We start from the raw sequence: 23,623 nt of genomic DNA, 5'->3' as shown, positions 1-23,623 counted from the left end.
CTGTGTGTGTGTGTCTGTGTGTGTCTGTGTGTGTGTCTGTCTGTGTGTGTGTGTCTGTGTGTGTGTGGACAATAGTTTTCTGAGGACAGATAAGACTGGTGGCTTATCCTCGTTACTGGGGAAGGATTAAGTGATGTGCCACTTTAGTTTGGTGAATGTGTGTACTCTCACACACACACACACACATACTCACAATCACACACATACACAAACACACATACTCTCACACACACACATACTCTCACACACACACACACACACATACTCACACACTGAGCGGGTTAAGGAGCCTCCCTGGGCTGTAATGACTTTCGAGGATGTCAAATCTTTTTTATCCACCAGTGTGGGGGAATAAAGCGGGGAGGGGAGGGGCCTCCTCCTCCTCCTCCCCCCTCCTCCTCTTCCTCCTGCTCCTCCTCTTCTTCTTCCTCCTCCTGCTCCTCCTCCTCCTCCTCCAGTGAGCAGTGTGTATGTGTACGCGTGGCGGTGGGGGGTCTAATTAAATTCTCCAGCAGCCAGTTTCTTCTCCCCATTAACGCCGTTTAATAACAGATTCAATTAGGAAACGGGCGCCACGTCATCGCCTCCTCACGACGGGCAACGCCAAGCTGGCCGAGGAGGAGAGGGGGAGGAAAGGGGGAGGCGGCGTGGGAAGATGGAGGCTGGGAAGACTGCAGCAGGAGGCGGAGCTCCAGGAGGCGGCGTGGGGGAGCATCATCTGACACGAGTCCTACAAGTGTTTAACTTTTCTGGAATGGATCCCCATCTAGTCGTTTATACAGTGCATCCGGAAAGTATTCACAGCGCTTCACTTTTTCCACATTTTCACACAGACACACACACAGAGACACACACACACACAAAGACACACACACACACACACACAGACACACACACACACACAAGACACACACACACACACACACACACACACACACACACACACACAAAGACACACACACACAAAGACACAGACACACACACACCAAGACACACACAGAGACACACACACACACACCACATAGACACACACACACACACAGAGACACACACACACACACACACACACACACACACACACACAGAGACACACACACACAGACACACACACACAGACACACACAGAGACACACAGACACACTCACACAAAGACACACACACACACAGAGACACACACACACACACACACACAAAGACACACACACACACTCACACAAATACACACACACACACACACAGAGACACACAAAGACACACACACAAAGACACACACACAGAGACACACACACACAGACACACACACACACACACAGAGACACACACAAAGACACACACACAAAGACACACACACACTCACACAAAGACACACACACACACTCACACAAATACACACACACACAGAGACACACACAGACACACTCACACAAAGACACACACACACACAGAGACACACACACACACACAAAGACACACACACTCACACAAATACACACACACAGAGACACACAAAGACACACACACACACACAAAGACACACACACACACACACACAGAGACACACACAAAGACACACACACACAAAGACACACACACAGAGACACACACACAAAGACACACACACACAGAGACACTCACACAAAGACACACACACAAAGACACTCACACACAGAGACACACACAAAGACACACACAAAGACACTCACACAAAGACACACACACACACACACAAACACAAAGACACACACACACAGAGACACACACACAGACACACTCACACAAAGACACACACACACAGAGACACTCACACAAAGACACACACACACAGACACACACTCACTGAGTCGTCAGCTGACCTTCGGGGTTATCTGGACGGTTCCTCCACACCTTGCTGCGAGCGCCAACTCTTGCGGTCGCCATGGAAACACAGCGAGCGGCGCCCGTCCAGCGCGGCGCCGCGTCACGTATCACGCACACGCGTGGAGAGAAAAAGGACGGACACACACGTGGAGGTGCAACATTTTTAATTCATAAACACTTCATTATTCATGTGTCCTCCACTTCATTCCTCATTTCCTTCCCTTCTCTCACACACACACACACACACACACACACACTGACACAGAGAGACACAAACGCACACAAAGACACTCACACACACACTCACAGAGAGACACAGACACACGCACACACATACACACTGACACAGAGAGACACACACGCACACAAAGACACTCACACACACACTCACACAGAGAGACAGACACACACACACTCTCACAGACACGAAAACACACACACACACACACACTCACACACATACTGACACAGAGACACACACGCACACAAAGACACTCACACACACGCACACTCACACACATACACGTACACACACACTCACAGAGACACGAAAACACACACACACACTCACACACATACTGACACAGAGACACACATGCACACAAAGACACTCACACACACACTCACACAGAGAGACACAGACACACGCACACACATACACACTGACAGAGAGACACACATGCACACAAAGACACTCACACACACACTCACACAGAGAGACACAAGCACACACTCACACACATACACGTACACACTCACAGAGACACGAAAACACACACACACACACACACACACACTGACACAGAGAGACACACGCACACAAAGACACTCACACACACACTCACACAGAGACACAGACACACGCACACACTCACACACATACACGTACACACACTCACAGAGACACAAAAACACACACACACACACATACACACTAACGCACACACACTCACACAGAGAGACACACACTCTCACACACACACACACACACACAATCACACAGTCACACAGTGTACTTCCTGCGAGGAGCGACAGGTCAACACCACACACTCAGGAAGGAGGAGGAATGAAGGGAGGAGGACGGAGGGGCGGAGAGAGAGGCTCTCTCCTTCTTCTCCTTCTTCTCCTCTTCCTCCTGTCTTTGGTTCTCAGCCGTGATTCGTCAGCGTAATCTAAACATAAAAACAATCAAAATTACTAATTTACATTCCTGGGCTCCAAGAGCAGACAGATGCATCATGGGAAATGAAGTCCCCTGCAGTTCAGTGAGTGTGATCCCCTCTTGTCTCTTATGACACACAGGTCAACGACCTCCTGGATTACACGATGACATCATGGTTTAAGACGAGCTTTGAAGAAACTTTAATTTTGGGGTGAAAAGAAGAAGAACCGACGCCATTGGTCGAGATTTCAGGGCCTTTGGGTGCTGGTGGGGGCCTTTGGGTGCTAGTGGGGGCCTTTGGGTGCTGGTGGGGGCCTTTGGGTGCTGGTGGGGGGCCTTTGGGTGCTGGTGGGGCCTTTGGGTGCGGGTGGGGGCCTTTGGGTGCTGGTGGGGGCCTTTGGGTGCTGGGGGCCTTTGGTGCTAGTGGGGGCCTTTTGGTACTAGTGGGGGCCTTTGGGTGCTGGTGGGGGCCTTTGGGTGCTGGTGGGGGCCTTTGGGTGCTGGTGGGGGCCTTTGGGTGCTAGTGGGGGCCTTTGGGTGCTAGTGGGGGCCTTTGGGTGCTGGTGGGGGCCTTTGGGTGCTGGTGGGGGCCTTTGGGTGCTAGTGGGGGCCTTTTGGTACTAGTGGGGCCTTTGGGTGCTGGTGGGGGCCTTTGGGTGCTGGTGGGGGCCTTTGGGTGCTAGTGGGGGCCTTTGGGTGCTGGTGGGGGCCTTTGGGTGCTGGTGCTGGTGGGGGCCTTTGGGTGCTGGTGGGGGCCTTTGGGTGCTAGTGGGGGCCTTTGGGTGCTGGTGAGCCTTTGGGTGCTGGTGCTGGTGGGGGCCTTTGGGTGCTGGTGGGCCTTTGGGTGCTGGTGGGGCCTTTGGGTGCTAGTGGGGCCTTTGGGTGCTAGTGGGGCCTTTGGGTGCTGGTGGGGCCTTTGGGTGCTGGTGGGGCCTTTTGGTGCTGGTGGGGGCCTTTGGGTGCTGGTGGGGGCCTTTGGGTGCTGGTGGGGGCCTTTGGGTGCTAGTGGGGGCCTTTGGGTGCTGGTGGGGGCCTTTGGGTGCTAGTGGGGGCCTTTGGGTGCTGGTGGGGGCCTTTGGGTGCTGGTGGGGGCCTTTTAGAGGTGAGAGGTGGTTCCTCAACAACACTAGAGGTATTCCTGGCCGGTGTTCCAACAGTTCTTAAAATCAAAAAGCTCGTAAGTGCCTCTCGGTTGCTTAGCGGTTCGCTGCTGTTGCCATGGCGCCCGCGCTTAGCGCCGATGTGACAGGAAGACGACCGCAGAGAAAAGAGTCTGGAAAACGTTTATTTATTTATTCATCAGGCCACATTTAGAGCAGCAGGAGGTGTGTCTGTGTGTGTGTGTGTGTGTGTGTGTGTGTGTGTGTGTGTGTGTGTGTGTGTGTGTCTGTGTGCACCTGATGCAGTAATAGGTAATGTTATAGAGCATTATATACTATATATATGAAATATCTATATAATTATACATAATATAATATATATATATAGTATACATTACATAATGTATATATATAATATATATATTTATACATAATATAATATACTATATATATATAACATATATATAGTATTTATTATATATACAATATTATTATACATATTATTATATATATTATATATAAAATATTATTATATATATATATTTATATTTATTATATATTACATATTATACATTACATATTATATATAATATATATAAATATTATATACATATTATGTAATATATATATGTTATATATTAGAGATTAAATATATATATATTATATATTACATACATAATATATTTTATATATATATATTATATACAATATTATATATAGATATTATATACATAGTATTTAATATATACAGGACTGTCTCAGAAAATTAGAATATTGTGATTAAGTTCTTTATTTTCTGTAATGCAATTAAAAAAACAAAAATGTCATGCATTCTGGATTCATTACAAATCAACTGAAATATTGCAAGCCTTTTATTCTTTTAATATTGCTGATTATGGCTTACAGCTTAAGAAAACTCAAATATCCTATCTCTAAATATTAGAATATCATGAAAAAGTATACTAGTAGGGTATTAAACAAATCACTTGAATTGTCTAATTAACTCGAAACACCTGCAAGGGTTTCCTGAGCCTTGACAAACACTCAGCTGTTATAAATCTTTTTTTTTACTTGGTCTGAGGAAATATTACAATTTTATGAGATAGGATTTTAGAGTTTTCTTAAGCTGTAAGCCATAATCAGCAATATTTCAGTTGATTTGTAATGAATCCAGAATGCATGACATTTTTGTTTTTTTAATTGCATTACAGAAAATAAAGAACTTTATCACAATATTCTAATTTTCTGAGACAGTCCTGTATGTTATATATATTATATATAATATATATTATAGAATAAATATATATATATATTATAATATATATATTGATTCCCTTGTTTTTAATAGTTCTTAATGTACATGTTGTCTAACTGTTCTTTGCTGTTGTCAGCTGTTTTTACTTTATTACTTCATTACTTTACGTCGTACTTTAACAATATAATTCCTCTCCCTCAAAAGAAGCCGTTCCACATCAGTGACAACATGTCAGAGATAAAGACTCCGTTTAGCGACGCATCACGGCGGCGTATAGATTTAAGAGAGAAAGACGAAGGGGGGGAGGGGCTAATCTTTACGCGCCATGGAGATGATGGATGTGAAGGAGAGGTGGGATGGAAGGAGAGAGAGAGAGAGAGAGAGGGAGAGAGAGAGAGAGAGAGAGAGACAGAGAGAGAGAGAGAGAGAGAGAGGGAGAGAGAGACATGTGTGAGCATGTTTATGAGGGCAATATGGACGCAGGTATTACATCACAACCAGGCACACTATGTGTGTGTGTGTGTGTGTGTGTGTCTGTCTGTATGGGTGTGTGTGTCTTTATGTGTGTGTGTGTGTCCGTCTGTATGGGTGTGTGTGTCTGTGTGTGTGTCTGTGTGTGTCTGTATGTGTGTGTGTGTCTTTATGTGTGTGTCCGTCTGTATGGGTATGTGTGTCTGTGTGTCTGTATGGGTGTGTGTGTGTCTGTGTGTGTGTGTCTGTGTCTTTGTGTGTGTGTGTGTGTCTGTGTGTGTCTGTCTGTGTGTCTTTATGTGTGTGTCTGTGTGTCTGTGTGTGTCTGTCTGTGTGTCTTTATGTGTGTGTCTGTGTGTGTGTGTATGTGGACCACCTGCTGCTGCAGATAGCCACTTCAACATAAACACTTTCTTTAGCCTTGTTATTTCCGTCTCTCCATCCCTCAGAGGTGATTGACAGATCGTCTCCTCCTCCTCCTTCTCCTCCTTCTCCTCCTCCTCCCCTCTTCTCTATTAACCTTCTTCACCCTTCTTTTTAAATAAAATATACACTTTTATTAATCCCCAAGGGGAAATTAGTTCTCTGCATTTAACCCATCCTTAGTTATTAAGGAGCAGTGGGCTGCGGTGAAGCGCCCGGGAAGCAACTGGGGGTTCAGTGCCTTGCTCAAGGACACTTCGACTTGCAGCTAATGGGGAGAGCGGGGATCGAACCCACGACCTTGCGGTTGAAGGACGGCCCTCTTACCCCATCGATCTTCTATTCGTCTTTTCATCCTGGCGACAAAAAACTCATCCCTTGGTTTTATCCTCTCCTCGGAAAATGTCAACACACACACACACACACACACACACACACACACACACACACACACACACACACACACACACACACACACACACACACACACACACACACACACACACACACACACACACACACACACACACACACACACACGACATTAAGAGAGTAGCACTTAAATGCGGCACGATGCATCTAAAAACCCGTGCTCTTTAAACTGCTTTGTTAAATACCCTTTTCTTAGTCTGCTGAAGCTCAGAGTCCCCCCCCCCCCCCCCCCCCCTCAGGTACGTCGTCTCGGCTCCTGCTCTGTTTAAAAAGAATCAACAGATCTGAGAGTGCATTGAAGGCCTCACGCTGCCTTCAGGGGTCAAGAGGGTCAAGTGTGTGGGCTCCGTGGGCGAGTGTGGCTACGCCGCCGCCGCCGCCGCTAATGGTATTAAATGGCTGTGTGTGTGTGTGTGACACTTACAGTAAGTGGCGGTGGATTGTCCTCGACTTTGAGCAAGAGAGTGTTTTGTTTCACGAGGAGGAGGTCGAGAGAGAGAGAAGAGCCGAGAGGGAAAGGGTGCACTCAGAACCTCACACACACACACACACCTACACACACCTACACACACACACTGAATATACCATATACTGACCATATCTGAGATGACGTCAAACCAGAAAGGAGCGCGGGGCCTTGGTGAGCAGCTGACATTTAGCCTCCACCCCCCCCCACACACACACATACTCATAAGGTGCCATATGCATGACAAAGGCCCAGCCAGACGGGGGGGGGGGGGCAAGACCATATCCTGAAGTCTTAAAATAGAGGACGGAGGGCAGAATGTGTGAAAAAGGCCGTGTGTGTGTGTGTGTGTGACAGTTGTGCGGCTGTGCGCTGCAGATAGAGTTTGTTGGACTTCAAGCGGGAGAAATAAACCGTGAGATAAGATCCTGAAGCTCGGGTCACGACGAAGAGTGACAAGAGGAGGAAGACACGGAGACACACACACATATATATACACACACACACACATATATATAATATATATATATAGAAATACTGGGTTTTATGTTGTTATCTTTCTCTCTTTTTGCACATGAACACATTTAATATCATCTATCTGCCTAAAGAGAGTGCACGTGTGTCGGGTAGGAGAGAGTGCACGTGTGTCGGGTAGGAGAGAGTGCACGTGTGTCGGGTAGGAGAGTGCACGTGTGTCAGGTAGGAGAGAGTGCACGTGTGTCGGGTAGGAGAGAGTGCACGTGTGTCGGGTAGGAGAGAGTGCACGTGACTCGGGTTGGAGAGAGTGCACGTGTGTCAGGTAGGAGAGAGTGCACGTGTGTCGGGTAGGAGAGAGTGCACGTGTGTCGGGTAGGAGAGAGTGCACGTGACTCGGGTTGGAGAGAGTGCACGTGTGTCAGGTAGGAGAGTGCACGTGTGTCGGGTAGGAGAGAGTGCACGTGTGTCGGGTTGGAGAGAGTGCACGTGACTCGGGTTGGAGAGAGTGCACGTGTGTCAGGTAGGAGAGAGTGCACGTGTGTCGGGTAGGAGAGAGTGCACGTGTGTCGGGTTGGAGAGAGTGCACGTGACTCGGGTTGGAGAGAGTGCACGTGTGTCAGGTAGGAGAGAGTGCACGTGTGTCGGGTAGGAGAGAGTGCACGTGACTCGGGTTGGAGAGAGTGCACGTGTGTCGGGTAGGAGAGAGTGCACGTGTGTCGGGTTGGAGAGAGTGCACGTGAGTCGGGTAGGAGAGAGTGCACGTGTGTCGGGTAGGAGAGAGTGCACGTGTGTCGGGTAGGAGAGAGTGCACGTGTGTCGGTAGGAGAGAGTGCACGTGTGTCGGTTGGAGAGAGTGCACGTGACTCGGGTTGGAGAGAGTGCACGTGAGTCGGGTAGGAGAGAGTGCACGTGTGTCGGTAGGAGAGAGTGCACGTGTGTCGGTTGGAGAGAGTGCACGTGACTCGGGTAGGAGAGAGTGCACGTGTGTCGGTAGGAGAGAGTGCACGTGTGTCGGTAGGAGAGAGTGCACGTGTGTCGGTTGGAGAGAGTGCACGTGTGTCGGGTAGGAGAGAGTGCACGTGACTCGGGTAGGAGAGAGTGCACGTGTGTCGGGTAGGAGAGAGTGCACGTGTGTCGGGTAGGAGAGAGTGCACGTGTGTCGGGTAGGAGAGAGTGCACGTGTGTCGGTAGGAGAGAGTGCACGTGTGTCGGTTGGAGAGAGTGCACGTGAGTAATGGAGGACGTATAATCTTTGTTTCCTTGGTAGGAGGCATCTTGATGTTTCTAGTGGAATCCTAGATGTGAGTTCTCCTCCGTTTCCTCTTGAATCTTAAATCTTAAACCTTTAAGTTGTTCTCAGAAGTCTTGAAGGTCAAACTGACCCTGAACTCTTCAGATCTCCTCTCCTTAGAAACCCCAAAGAAGGAAAGGTCACACAGAGAAGACTCACAGATAACATCTCCTGATCAAGATGGAGTCTTCAAAGTGGGACCAGAACCACGGGGGGGGGGGGGGGGCTCTCTGGGGCTCGGCAGCAACCACACCAACCGGGAGGGGGAACCGGGAGAACCGAGGAACCGGGAGAACCAGAGGTCTTGTCCGGGGTCTGGTCCCCCCCCCCCCTCTCTCTCTCTCTCTCGTCGTTTCGTGCCTTTGATCTTCTTTGTCGTGATGATAATGTGCACATTTCATTGTCATTATTGGTCATTATAGGCCACGCCCCCTCGCCCTCCCCTACCTTGGCGTGCTGGATGCAGTCCATGTAGCGCCGGGCCAGGCCGGAGCAGCGCAGCGTCTGCTGCCGGTTGCCTCGGTAACACTCGAGCACCTCGGCCTGCAGCTCGGGGCACACGGACGCCGTCCGGCGAGGCCTACGCACACACAGAGGTCGAGAGGTCAACACGGCGTCACGTCACTCAGAGGTCGAGAGGTCAACACGGCATCACGTCACACAGAGGTCGAGAGGTCGACACGGCGTCACGTCACAGCGTCACGTCACTCAGAGGTCGACACGGCGTCACGTCACACAGAGGTCGAGAGGTCGACACGGCGTCACGTCACTCAGAGGTCGAGAGGTCGACACGGCGTCACGTCACAGAGGTCGAGAGGTCGACACGGCGTCACGTCACACAGAGGTCGAGAGGTCGACACGGCGTCACGTCACACAGAGGTCGACACGGCGTCACGTCACTCAGAGGTCGAGAGGTCGACACGGCGTCACGTCACACAGAGGTCGAGAGGTCGACACAGCGTCACGTCACAGAGGTCGAGAGGTCGACACGGCGTCACGTCACACAGAGGTCGAGAGGTCGACACGGCGTCACGTCACTCAGAGGTCGAGAGGTCGACACGGCGTCACGTCACACAGAGGTCGAGAGGTCGACACGGCGTCACGTCACAGAGGTCGACACGGCGTCACGTCACTCAGAGGTCGAGAGGTCGACACGGCGTCACGTCACACAGAGGTCGAGAGGTCGACACGGCGTCACGTCACTCAGAGGTCGAGAGGTCGACACGGCGTCACGTCACACAGAGGTCGAGAGGTCAACACGGCATCACGTCACACAGAGGTCGAGAGGTCGACACGGCGTCACGTCACTCAGAGGTCGAGAGGTCAACACGGCGTCACGTCACTCAGAGGTCGAGAGGTCGACACGGCGTCACGTCACAGAGGTCGAGAGGTCGACACGGCGTCACGTCACACAGAGGTCGAGAGGTCGACACGGCGTCACGTCACTCAGAGGTCGACACGGCGTCACGTCACACAGAGGTCGAGAGGTCAACACGGCGTCACGTCACACAGAGGTCGAGAGGTCAACACGGCGTCACGTCACACAGAGGTCGAGAGGTCGACACGGCGTCACGTCACTCAGAGGTCGAGAGGTCGACACGGCGTCACGTCACTCAGAGGTCGAGAGGTCGACACGGCGTCACGTCACACAGAGGTCGAGAGGTCGACACGGCGTCACGTCACTCAGAGGTCGACACGTCACACAGAGGTCGAGAGGTCGACACGGCGTCACGTCACTCAGAGGTCGACACGGCGTCGCGTCACTCAGAAGTCGAGAGGTCGACACAGCGTCACGTCACAGAGGTCGAGAGGTCGACACAGCGTCACGTCACAGAGGTCGACACGGCGTCACGTCACTCAGAGGTCGACACGTCACACAGAGGTCGAGAGGTCGACACGGCGTCACGTCACTCAGAGGTCGACACGGCGTCGCGTCACTCAGAAGTCGAGAGGTCAACACGGCGTCACGTCACACAGAGGTCGAGAGGTCGACACAGCGTCACGTCACAGAGGTCGACACGGCGTCACGTCACACAGAGGTCGAGAGGTCGACACGGCGTCACGTCACACAGAGGTCGACACGGCGTCACGTCACTCAGAGGTCGAGAGGTCGACACGGCGTCACGTCACACAGAGGTCGACACGGCGTCACGTCACTCAGAGGTCGAGAGGTCGACACGGCGTCACGTCACACAGAGGTCGAGAGGTCGACACGGCGTCACGTCACTCAGAGGTCGAGAGGTCGACACGGCGTCACGTCACACAGAGGTCGAGAGGTCGACACGGCGTCACGTCACTCAGAGGTCGACACGGCGTCACGTCACACAGAGGTCGAGAGGTCAACACGGCGTCACGTCACACAGAGGTCGACACGGCGTCACGTCACACAGAGGTCGAGAGGTCAACACGGCGTCACGTCACACAGAGGTCGAGAGGTCGACACGGCGTCACGTCACTCAGAGGTCGACACGGCGTCACGTCACTCAGAGGTCGAGAGGTCGACACGGCGTCACGTCACACAGAGGTCGAGAGGTCGACACGGCGTCACGTCACTCAGAGGTCGAGAGGTCGACACGGCGTCACGTCACTCAGAGGTCGAGAGGTCGACACGGCGTCACGTCACTCAGAGGTCGAGAGGTCAACACGGCGTCACGTCACACAGACCTCACCACAGGTTACCGACTCATCCGTTGCCGTGGAGCCACACAAAGAAACATGATACAAAACTTATCATTATTATAATAAATTATACAAATTGTTAATATTTGTGTTTTTTAAATATAGAATATACTCAGTAATATTCGTAAAATAGAAAATCGGCACACTGAAAAAAAAACAGCTGACAGGAAAACAAAACGTCAGCTTTCTGCAAATAAAGACGTCAGCGTCTCACCGCTGTCCGTGTGATGTCATCACAGCAACACGGCGAGGCAAACCTTCTCTTTTCATCTCACCAACACACACAGTACATGTCGGTGTGTAGACAAAAGACACACACACACACACACAGGTAGTGAATGCTAATCCTACATGAGGGTAATCCTTGAGTGCTCTGTTGCTCGCAGTCATTTACCTGCTGTTGTGACAGAACTCATAACGGGAAGGATTGGGATACACACACACACACACACACACACACACACACACACACACACCCATAACTTATTTATCGTGCTGCATCTTGTACAACCTCTCAAAAACACACACCACTAGCAGCAGAATGGAGTAAAACATATAAGTCTAACAGAATAGCGGATACTCTGTTGTCCTCTCTTCTGTGAGAGTACAGAGGACATCATAACATCCTCCATCACGATGGACTCTGACTTCATCGTTATTGACTAGAATAGAGCGAGAGAACTCTCTGGAACGCCAGACCTCTTGGAGACGTTTATTATTATACTTTTCTAATGAACTTCACAATGTTTTCCTGCAATGAAACACTAAAGAAAAAAGAACAATGGAGAAAAAAAGAACTGCGACACAGAAGGAAAGAGTAAGAATTAGAGTTAACTTTGAGGTGGAATGACGGCTTCCTTTAACATGACAGGTGCAGGTGTGCGGTTTACCTCGACACAGGCCGATTTATGGAGGGGAGTTGACCACCGAACACACACACACACACACGCACACGCACACACGAATGAGCTCAGTCCTCTGCTGAAATAAAATACTAAATAACAATCATACATGTTTGCGCTGCACGTGTGAGAATAACCGTCCACGTGAAAGACTGAGTGTGTGTGTGTGAGTGTGTGAGTGTGTGTGTGTGTGAGAGAGTGTGTGTGAGTGTGTGTGTGTGTGTGTGAGTGTGTGTGTGTGAGTGTGTGTGTGTGTGTGAGTGTGTGTGTGTGTGTGTGAGTGTGTGTGTGAGTGTGAGTGTGTGTGTGTGTGTGAGTATGTGTGTGTGAGTGTGTGTGTGTGTGAGTGTGTGTGAGAGTGTGTGTGAGTGTGTGTGTGAGAGTGTGTGTGAGTGTGTGTGTGTGAGTGTGTGTGTGAGTGTGTGTGTGAGTGTGTGAGTGTGTGTGTGTGTGAGTGTGTGTGTGAGTGTGTGTGTAGTGAGTGTGTGTGAGTGTGTGTGTGAGTGTGTGTGTGTGTGTGTGTGAGTGTGTGTGTGTGTGTGTGAGAGTGTGTGTGAGTGTGTGTGTGTGTGAGTGTGAGAGTGTGTGTGAGTGTGTGTGTGATGTGTGTGTGTGTGTGTGTGAGAGTGTGTGTGTGTGTGTGTGTGTGAGTGTGTGTGTGTGTGTGTGAGTGTGTGTGTGAGTGTGTGAGTGTGTGTGTGTGAGTGTGTGAGTGTGTGTGTGAGTGTGTGTGTGAGTGTGTGTGTGTGTGAGTGTGTGTGTGTGAGTGTGTGTGTGTGAGTGTGTGTGTGTGAGTGTGTGTGTGAGTGTGTGTGTGAGTGTGTGTGTGAGTGTGTGAGTGTGTGTGTGTGAGTTTGTGTGTGTGTGTGTGTGAGTGTGTGTGTGAGTGCGTGTGTGTGTGTGCAGCGAAGGGGAGAGCGACAGGATTAAATGAATCACTGGCGGAGAGAATATTCATAAAGAGAGCAGCGACCTGAGAGGAGGAGGCGGGACTTAATACCTGATAAGTGACTTGGGGTCAGGGCGGAACATTACCGCACGCTGCGTAACGTCCGGCCGTCAGACCCCCGACGTCCCGGTCCGGAGCGCTGGGCGCTGCCTAACAGAGACAATCAGTGTGCGTTGGCTTGAGTTATTAAAACACTGAACAGCCGTGTGACCACGGAGGAGAAACGAGGATTTGCCGAGGTCAGCTCCGGGAAACCAACAACGAGTTCCTCTGGGAGATTAAATGAAGGCGTTGTTGTGCCGGTCAGTTTAAAGCCGCCGCCAGGAGGATTCACTCCCGTGATTACAATTATACGACAGCCTACGAGACGCAGATAAGGGCGACAGGAGCCCAAAAGGTATTAACTCCGGCTCAAATAGAAGAAGAAGAAAAACTATTCCCAGTTCGACAAGAGAAACTTTCTGATACCAGGAGAGTTTTAATAATGGAATCTGAAGCAGAAAATTGCCTCCATGCTAATCTCCTCCAGCGGCTTCGTGTGACAGAGAGGAGAAAAGGAAAGGAGGGGAGCAGCAAAAACAACGACGCGTTCACGAGCCGCGCGGAAAGACGAGCTCCACGTTGTTAAAGTAGTTCGTTATTTTCGGTTCATGAAGACGGCTCGAGTTCCGAGTCGCTGCAGAGCGCGACACGCGAGGGAATAAAGCAATAACACAACCACACGGGCGGAGCTTCTGATCATCCTCTGAGTGTGTGTGTGTGTGTGTGTCTGAGTGTGTGTGTGTGTCTGAGTGTGTGTGTGTGTGTGTGTGTTTGTGTGTGTGTGTGAGGATTTGGGCTCCTTTAAAGCAGCGGCGTTGTGTTTCTTAATGCGACGCACAGAATCACTGTGAGAAGAAGAAGAGCCGGGCGTCTGCTCCTGTGTCGAGTGTTTGTGACTCGTTAGGAAACACGATGACACGTGAGATGACACGTGAGATGACACGTGAGATGACACGTGAGATGACACGTGAGATGACACGTGAGATGACACGTGAGATGACACGTGAGATGACACGTGAGATGACATGTGAGATGACACGTGAGATGACACGTGACCACTAGGGGCGATGTTCTGGAGGGTCCAGTGTCGACCAGGTGGGCTCCTCAGTTCCCGGTTCAGAATCACAGCCCTGAACAGCTGTTCATGAACAACTAGAAATTACTAAAAAGGACTTCAAGGCAGCTGAAGAGCTGCACATCAAAGGCACGTCCAGCGACGTTGAGCCGCATCTTTAGACTCTGTGACGCGTTGCAATGAATTCACTGGAGCAGCTCGATGGATTTTGCATTTCTCCCCATCAAATAAAGATGAAATGAATAAATGTGCTGGATCCTCTGACCTGAAGCCCTCCGTGCCGACGGAGCCGTCAGTCAACAGCATCTTCCTCCAGAGCTGAAACCAATCGGCTTCTCCGCTGAGCGCCGTGCTCCGGAGTCTGATCTCTTCCATCGCTTTCCTTCAAATATGATAATTAGATGTATTTTCTTCTCTCAGGCAATTCACTCTTCAATAGTTACGGGATTATAGAGTCCCGACTTCTTTCCCTCTTTTATTTCGGTACCCATCATTTTGTTGTTGTCGTCGTGAAGGCGTTCTGAGCCGATCCGACCGAGACGACCCAGAGGAGGAAAGAGTCACTTCTAAAATCACCGCTTCTCATTTCTCTCTTCAGGAAACATGACGAGAGGACAATGAAAAAAACTACAACCACGAGCAGAGAAATAACACGATGGAAGAAATATGTTATTGTGAAGACAAGAAGAGAGAGAAGAAATCTATTAAAGGGCCACGACGTCCATAATCTATTAAAGGGCCACGACGTCCATAATCTATTAAAGGGCCACGACGTCCATAATCTATTAAAGGGCCACGACGTCCATAATCTATTAAAGGGCCACGACGTACACAATCTATTAAAGGGCCACGACGTCCACAATCTATTAAAGGGCCACGACGTCCATAATCTATTAAAGGGCCACGACGTCCATAATCTATTAAAGGGCCACGGCGTCTATAATCTATTAAAGGGCCACGACGTCCATAATCTATTAAAGGGCCACGACGTCCATAATCTATTAAAGGGCCACGGCGTCCATAATCTATTAAAGGCCACGCGTCCATAATCTATTAAAGGGCCACGACGTCCATAATCTATTAAAGGCCACGGCGTCCATAGTCTATTAAAGGCCACGATGTGCATTGTCTATTAAAGGGCCACAGCGTCTATAATCTATTAAAGGGCCACGGCGTCCATAATCTATTAAAGGCCACACGTACATAATCTATTAAAGGGCCACGACGTCCATAATCTATTAAAGGGCCACGACGTCCATAATCTATTAAAGGCCACGCGTCCATAATCTATTAAAGGCCACGACGTCTATAATCTATTAAAGGCCACGCGTCCATAATCTATTAAAGGCCACGACGTCCATAATCTATTAAAGGGCCACAGCGTCCATAATCTATTAAAGGGCCTACGTCTATAATCTATTAAAGGCCACGACGTCTATAATCTATTAAAGGGCCACAATGTCCATAATCTATTAAAGGGCCACGACGTCCATAATCTATTAAAGGGCCACGACGTCCACAATCTATTAAAGGGCCACGACGTCCACAATCTATTAAAGGGCCACGACGTCCATAATCTATTAAAGGGCCACGACGTCCATAATCTATTAAAGGGCCACGGCGTCTATAATCTATTAAAGGGCCACGACGTCCATAATCTATTAAAGGGCCACGACGTCCATAATCTATTAAAGGGCCACGACGTCCATAATCTATTAAAGGGCCACGACATCCATAATCTATTAAAGGGCCACGACGTCCATAATCTATTAAAGGGCCACGATGTGCATTGTCTATTAAAGGGCCACGACGTCTATAATCTATTAAAGGGCCACGACGTCCATAATCTATTAAAGGGCCACGACGTCCATAATCTATTAAAGGGCCACGACGTACATAATCTATTAAAGGGCCACGACGTCCATAATCTATTAAAGGGCCACGACGTCCATAATCTATTAAAGGGCCACGACGTCCATAATCTATTAAAGGGCCACGACGTCTATAATCTATTAAAGGGCCACGACGTCCATAATCTATTAAAGGGCCACGACGTCCACAATCTATTAAAGGGCCACGACGTCCATAATCTATTAAAGGGCCACGACGTCCATAATCTATTAAAGGGCCACGACGTCCATAATCTATTAAAGGGCCACGGCGTCTATAATCTATTAAAGGGCCACGACGTCCATAATCTATTAAAGGCCACGGCGTCCATAATCTATTAAAGGCCACGATGTCCATAATCTATTAAAGGCCACGGCGTCCATAATCTATTAAAGGGCCACGATGTGCATTGTCTATTAAAGGGCCACGACGTCTATAATCTATTAAAGGGCCACAACGTCCATAATCTATTAAAGGGCCACGACGTCCATAATCTATTAAAGGGCCACGACGTCTATAATCTATTAAAGGGCCACGACGTCCATAATCTATTAAAGGGCCACGACGTCCATAATCTATTAAAGAGCCACGACATCTATAATCTATTAAAAAGCCACGACGTCTATAATCTATTAAAAGGCCACGACGTCTATAATCTATTAAAAAGCCACGACGTCTATAATCTATTAAAAGGCCACGACGTCTATAATCTATTAAAGGGCCACGACGTCTATAATCTATTAAAAGGCCACGACATCTATAATCTATTAAAAGGCCACAACGTCTATAATCTAGAGCCACGATCACCGAGACAAAAGGATAATACTGACACGCATCAGTGTAAAGGAATAAGAAGAAAGACGGCGATGTTTCCGAGTCCCAACACGCAGGCGAATCTTTTCTTTACAAATCCAAACATGAGCTCCAGAATTCATTTTCCAAACCAGCTAATTGGACGATTCAAGCTCCAGAGGATTCAGTGGAAGAACCGAGACGACGATCCTCTGTGTGGATCTTTCAGTTCTTTTTGCCGCGTCTAATTTTAAAGGAAGAAAGAGAAAATAGACAAAGAAAGCAAAAGACGGAAGAGAAACCATAAATAAAGACGGAATAAGCAGCACGCGTTAATTATTATTATTCATTCGGCTTTTCGAAGAAATTATTAGAAAAAACATGTAAATATCAAAATATACGGCTCTATACTTGGAGAGCAGAAGATATATAGAAATAATTAGAGACTGAATATTTAGGTTGTGTTTTGCTATCATATGCAAGTTATGATGAAATAACACGATGAAAAATATATTTTAAAATATTTGATTACATTTTTTCCCCTGAAAAGGTTTTTTAGATTTTGTGGGAGTTGTTCCTGAGGTCAAAGGTCAGGGATGTTGTATGTGTACAGAATGTAAAACCCTCTGAGGGGAATTTGTAATATTGGGCGTAACAAAATAAACTGAATTAAGCAGTTAAACTTTGTATAGAGTTTATATTCATGTCAGAAGTATTTAACTCGTCATTCATGCAAAAAAATAATATCCCGATATTAGAGTAAATCCTTACTGGGCAGTGATGTGTTGGGCCTGTCAGGCAGAACCGAGGGTTCAGACTAACCCACTGCACACACACCTCCCTCCTGATTACTGGCGCGCGCGCGCACACACACCTTACCGGATGTGGGCCTCGGCCCGAGTCGCCGCAGCGCTCGGCCGTCAGCTGGTAGTCGTCGTGGTTCTGGAGGCGCGCACACACACACACACACACACACACACACACACACACACACACACACACACACACACACACACACACACACACACACACACACACACACACACACACACACACACACACACACACACACACACACACAGGTTATCACATTGTTTACACATTTAACAACACAAGTAAACAACAGATCCTCAGATCGACTTCCACGATCTGGTTAACGATACTAAAACGCACCCCGCAGCTCCTCTAAAGTCTCGTTAGCTTAGCGTGACCGTTGCATGTTACGGCGCTCCCGACACGTCGGCGCTCTGTCGTGTTGTTTTTCGGGTGGGCGTGGCCTCATAAAGCCTGCCTCCACACGACCAATCAGAGGTCAGAGGACGACGTCACCCCGTGTCAGCAGACGGGTTTGAACCATCAGCGTTCCCTCTGTGCCCGGTGGGCGTGGCCTCCACACGACCAATCAGACGTCACCCCCGTGTCAGTGGTTGCAGAAGATGCATCCAGACCATCAGCACGAGTCAACGCCCCCCCCCCCCCCCGCGCAGTAATCACCATTTTAAACCAATAAGCAGAGCGCGCTCACGCTTTGACTTCATTATTCCCAGTCGCCGCGCTGATCGGCGAGGAAGATAATTGAAGTGACGGCGATGGGATCAAACACGCGGCCCCGCCCCCCTCCAGGGCCCTCCAGGGCCCCGGGGTCGTCCTCATATCTCATTACTTCCCGCTGCTCCTGGCTCCCGGTGTGAACGCCATGTCGGGTCCATCGCTGCTAAAGAATTATTATACTGCGTTTAATTGTCGAGCATTTTTCAATGTGAACTTTTCCTATATATATTAAATAAAGATGTATATATATTTAAATAACTATATATATATATATATATACACTACCGTTCAAAAGTTTGGGGTCATCCAGACAATTTTGTGTCTTCCATGAAAACTCACTTTTATTTATAAATGAATTGAACATTTCATAGAACATATAGTCAAGACATTGACAAGGTTAGAAATAATGATTAATATTTGAAGTATTAATTTTGTTCTTCAAACTAAAAGCTCAAAGGAAGGCCAGTTGTATAGCTTATATCACCAGCATAACTGTTTTCAGCTGTGCTAACATAATTGCACGGGTTTTCTAATCATCCATTAGTCTTCTAAGGCGATTAGCAAACACAATGTACCATCAGAACACTGGAGTGATGATGGAAATGGGCCTCTATACACCTCTGGAGATATTTCATTAGAAACCAGACGTTTCCACCTAGAATAGTCATTTACCACATTAACAATGTAGAGAGGGTATTTCTGATTAATTTAATGTTATCTTTATTGAAAAAACAGTGCTTTTCTTTGAAAAATAAAGACATTTCTAAGTGACCCCAAACTTTTGAACGGTAGTGTATATATATATATATATGTATAGTGTGAGTGTGTGTGTGTACGCGTGCTGTGTGTGTGTACGTGTGCTGTGTGTGTACGCGTGCTGTGTGTGTGTGTGTGCGTATGTGTGTGTATGTGTGTGTGTGCGTGTGTGTGTGTGCGTGTATGTGTGTGCGTGTGTGTGTGTGTGTGTGTGCGTGTGTGTGTGTGTGCGTGCGTGTGTACGTCTTTACTTCTTTACGTCTTAATGTCGTTCTTACTTTCTTCTCCAGGATTCCCAGCTGCTCTTTGTAGAAGCTGGAGATGCCGGCGAGTTCCGTCTCCTTCCTCCTCAGCTGTTTGGTCTGGGGACAGACGAGAGGACGAAGACACATGATGATGAAGAGGGTTGAATATATACGACCTCTGGGTCAATAAATACTCAATTATGACGGAGGAAGGAAAATCAATCCAGGTATTAATAAAAATGGAGTAACCAGGGATACGATCCATAAACCGTTATTTAAACTAGATCAACAGCACCGTGCTTTAAAAGGGATTATATTATATTCACATGCGTTACCTCAGACGGCCACTAGTCTGTGGAGAATCAGATCATCATAAACATGAAGTTATTGAAGGTCCAGAACTCACTAAACTAACCGGGCGTCATGTGGGCGAGGATGAGGAGGATGAGGAGGAAAGCTTTGGAGGCCGGAGGAAGAAGCAGCATGCAAGCAGAGGAAGAGGAAGAGGAGAGGAAGACATGAGTTACATTATTATTCACCAAAATAGCAGAATTATAAAAAAGAGAATAAAAGAGCAAAAAAACTGACGGATATAAACAACATGTGACCCAACACACACACACACACATAGAGATACTCACACACACACACACACACACACACACACACACACACACACACATAGAGATACTCACACACACACATAGACACACACACAGAGACACACACACACACATAGAGATACTCACACACACACACACACATAGAGATACTCACACACACACATAGAGATACTCACACACACACACACATAGAGATACTCACACACACACATATACACACACACAGAGACACACACACACACATAGAGATACTCACACACACACATAGAGATACTCACACACACACACAGAGACACACACACACACACATAGATACTCACACACACACATAGAGATACTCACAAACACACATAGAGATACACACACACACACATAGACACACACACATAGAGATACTCACACACACACACACACATAGACACACACACATAGAGACACACACACACACATAGAGATACACACACACACATAGAGACACACACACACACATAGAGATACTCACACACACACACACACACACATAGAGACACACACACACACACACATAGAGATACACACACACACATAGACACACACACACAGAGACACACACACTCACACACACATATAGAGATATACACACTCCATCTCTCTCAATGAACTCAACGTGGTGCACCACGTGCACAAGAGACAGGGATGTGTGTGTGTGGTTAAAATAGTGTGCATCACACGCACGCACACACAGCAGTGTGTGTTACGCCGTGGTGTAATGTTGACAGCAGAGTTGTGCATTAGTGAGCGTGATGGGGATCAGATGGAGACACAGTCTCTGGATGATCTACTCATCTGGGGAATACACACACACACACACACACACACAGACACACAGTTACACACACACACACACACACACACACACACAGTTACACACACCCTGACATTACGCTCATTGTAATCTAATCTCATCCTCACACACAGACACACACACTGCTCACTCCTCCTTTCTCCAGCGGCTGGTTGATGCTTAAGGGTTGTGTGTGTGTGTGTGTGTGTGTGTGTGTGTATGTGTGTGTGTGAGTGTGTATGTGTGTGTGTGTGTGTAAAATCATGTCTGCTTGCAGCAAGAGATGATGTGTAATTTTCTAGCTGAATACCTCCCAAAGTGTTGTTGTGTGGAAGGGCGGCTCACAGCCTCGCTCTAATGCACCGGGAGAGAGAAAGAGGGGGGGGGGAGAAAGAGAGAGAGAGTGAGAGAAAGGGGAGCTAGGGGAGAGAGAGAAAGAGAGAGGGTGGAGAGAGGGGGAGAGAGAGAGAGAGAGAGAGTGAGAGAAAGGGGAGATAGGGGAGAGAGAGAGAAAGAGAGAGGGGGGAGAGAGCGAGAGGGAGTGAGAGATAGGGGAGAGAGAGAGAAAGAGAGAGGGGGGAGAGAGCGAGAGGGAGTGAGAGATAGGGGAGAGAGAGAGAAAGAGAGAGGGGGGAGAGAGCGAGAAAGGTCGAGGAAAGGAGGCTTACCCAGGCATCCAAGTCTGCAGGCTAGGAGGGAGAGAAGGAGGTTAGTGAGGAAGGAACAGGGCGGAATCAGACCAAGGAGACGAGAGGAAAGGAGACAAGGAGGCATCTCCCTCCTCATACGCTGCCGTGGCCTCGTCTGAAGACTCGTGAGCTGTAACTCATTGGAGGAGGTCAAAGGTCACAGGGGCCTCTTGGTCTAACACCACCTCGCAGGGTGAGTCACGCTTACCTGGAAATCAATTATGTAAATACTGAATTATGCAAATAAGACATTTAAATAAACCTGTGTGTTTGGGGGGGGGGGGGTACTTAGAAGAAGAAGAAGAAGAAGAAGAAGAAATATCTGCTCGTGTGGCTTCACATAAAACGACTTTGGGACACTTAAATAAACTGTTATTATATTATAATATATTATTACAATATAATATATTAGTATATTATAGTATTATAATATTATAATATAATATATTATAATACATTATTACATTATTATATAATATAATATATAATAATAATATATTATTATATATAATAATTTAATAATGTATTATAATATATTATAATATAATATTATAATAATATATTATATTATTATAATATATTATTATATTATAATATCATTATATCCACAGTCACCAGATTTTAACGATCAACTACTTTTTATGTTCATTCTTTCACAAAGTTAAACAACTCGACAACAAAATGCACAGCGCAACACACTTGTGTGTGTGTGTGTGTGATGTACACACACACACACAGGTGTGATGTACACACACACACACACACAGTTGCCGTTTGCTCATTAAATGTGTTCCCGTCACATCGGGGAGGTTAAAGAAGAAACACCTCATCATCACACCACCGAATGTCACACAGACGGAGAGAGAGAGAGGGGGGGGAGAGAGAGAGAGAGAGAGGGGGGGGGGGGGGAGAGAGAGAGAGAGAGAGATTCTTTCTATATTCTCTCGTTTCGTTTCACTTTGATGTTTTTTATCTGGATTTTGCTTCAAATCTTCAAATTGAAGACAAAACGTTTCGTTGTTCACGGACTAGTGGCGACACGAGGAACTACACCGGAGCACAACTCAGCCTGTGATATAGAAATAATAATAATAACAACAATAATAATATTAATTTTAATATTAATAGTCATAATAATAATATTATTATTTTTAATAATAATACTAATAATATTATGTGTTTATCATGACTCGTTTCCCTGAAGAGGAAACATCTCAGCTCCTCTGGATGATAAGTCCAGATGTCTCGTTACAAGCCGACCGCCGCCTGATGGAGAGGCTCCACCCCCCTCGCTGCTCCACACCGATCAGGAGCTCCTCAGTCGGTGAACGCTCTCAATTACCTCCGTTTGAGCCGATGGAGTCCGACCGTGTGTGTGTGTGTATGTGTGTATGTGTGTATATATGTACAGGACTGTCTCAGAAAATTAGAATATTGTGATAAAGTTCTTTATTTTCTGTAATGCAATTAAAAAAACAAAAATGTCATGCATTCTGGATTCATTACAAATCAACTGAAATATTGCAAGCCTTTTATTCTTTTAATATTGCTGATTATTTTTACAGCAAGAAAACTCTAAAATCCTATCTCATAAAATTTTAATATTTCCTCAGACCAAGTAAAAAAAAAGATTTATAACAGCTGAGTGTTTGTCAAGGCTCAGGAAACCCTTG

The 23,623-nt window shown here is 47.5% G+C and overlaps 1 protein-coding gene and 1 pseudogene across 2 annotated transcripts in view; both read right to left on the bottom strand.

The window, feature by feature from the left end:
• The window catches only part of LOC130209041 (plexin-A1-like), a 37,982-nt gene extending 35,085 nt beyond the window's left edge, over positions 1 to 2,897 (bottom strand). For both annotated transcript variants that reach the window (XM_056438566.1, XM_056438567.1), the window contains exon 1: positions 1,838 to 2,897. The gene's annotated coding sequence lies outside the window, so the exon portion shown is untranslated. The remainder of the gene's footprint in view (positions 1 to 1,837) is intronic.
• Positions 2,898 to 2,907: 10 nt separating this feature from the next.
• Positions 2,908 to 23,623, bottom strand: part of LOC130209042 (MICOS complex subunit mic25a-like) — a 28,448-nt pseudogene continuing 7,732 nt past the window's right edge.

The sequence above is a fragment of the Pseudoliparis swirei genome, chromosome 18 (genome assembly GCF_029220125.1).
Source record: "Pseudoliparis swirei isolate HS2019 ecotype Mariana Trench chromosome 18, NWPU_hadal_v1, whole genome shotgun sequence".
Taxonomy (NCBI): Eukaryota; Metazoa; Chordata; class Actinopteri; order Perciformes; family Liparidae; genus Pseudoliparis; species Pseudoliparis swirei.
The sequence above is the reverse complement of the archived record's forward strand: the minus strand, read 5'-3'. Positions and strand labels throughout refer to the sequence as shown.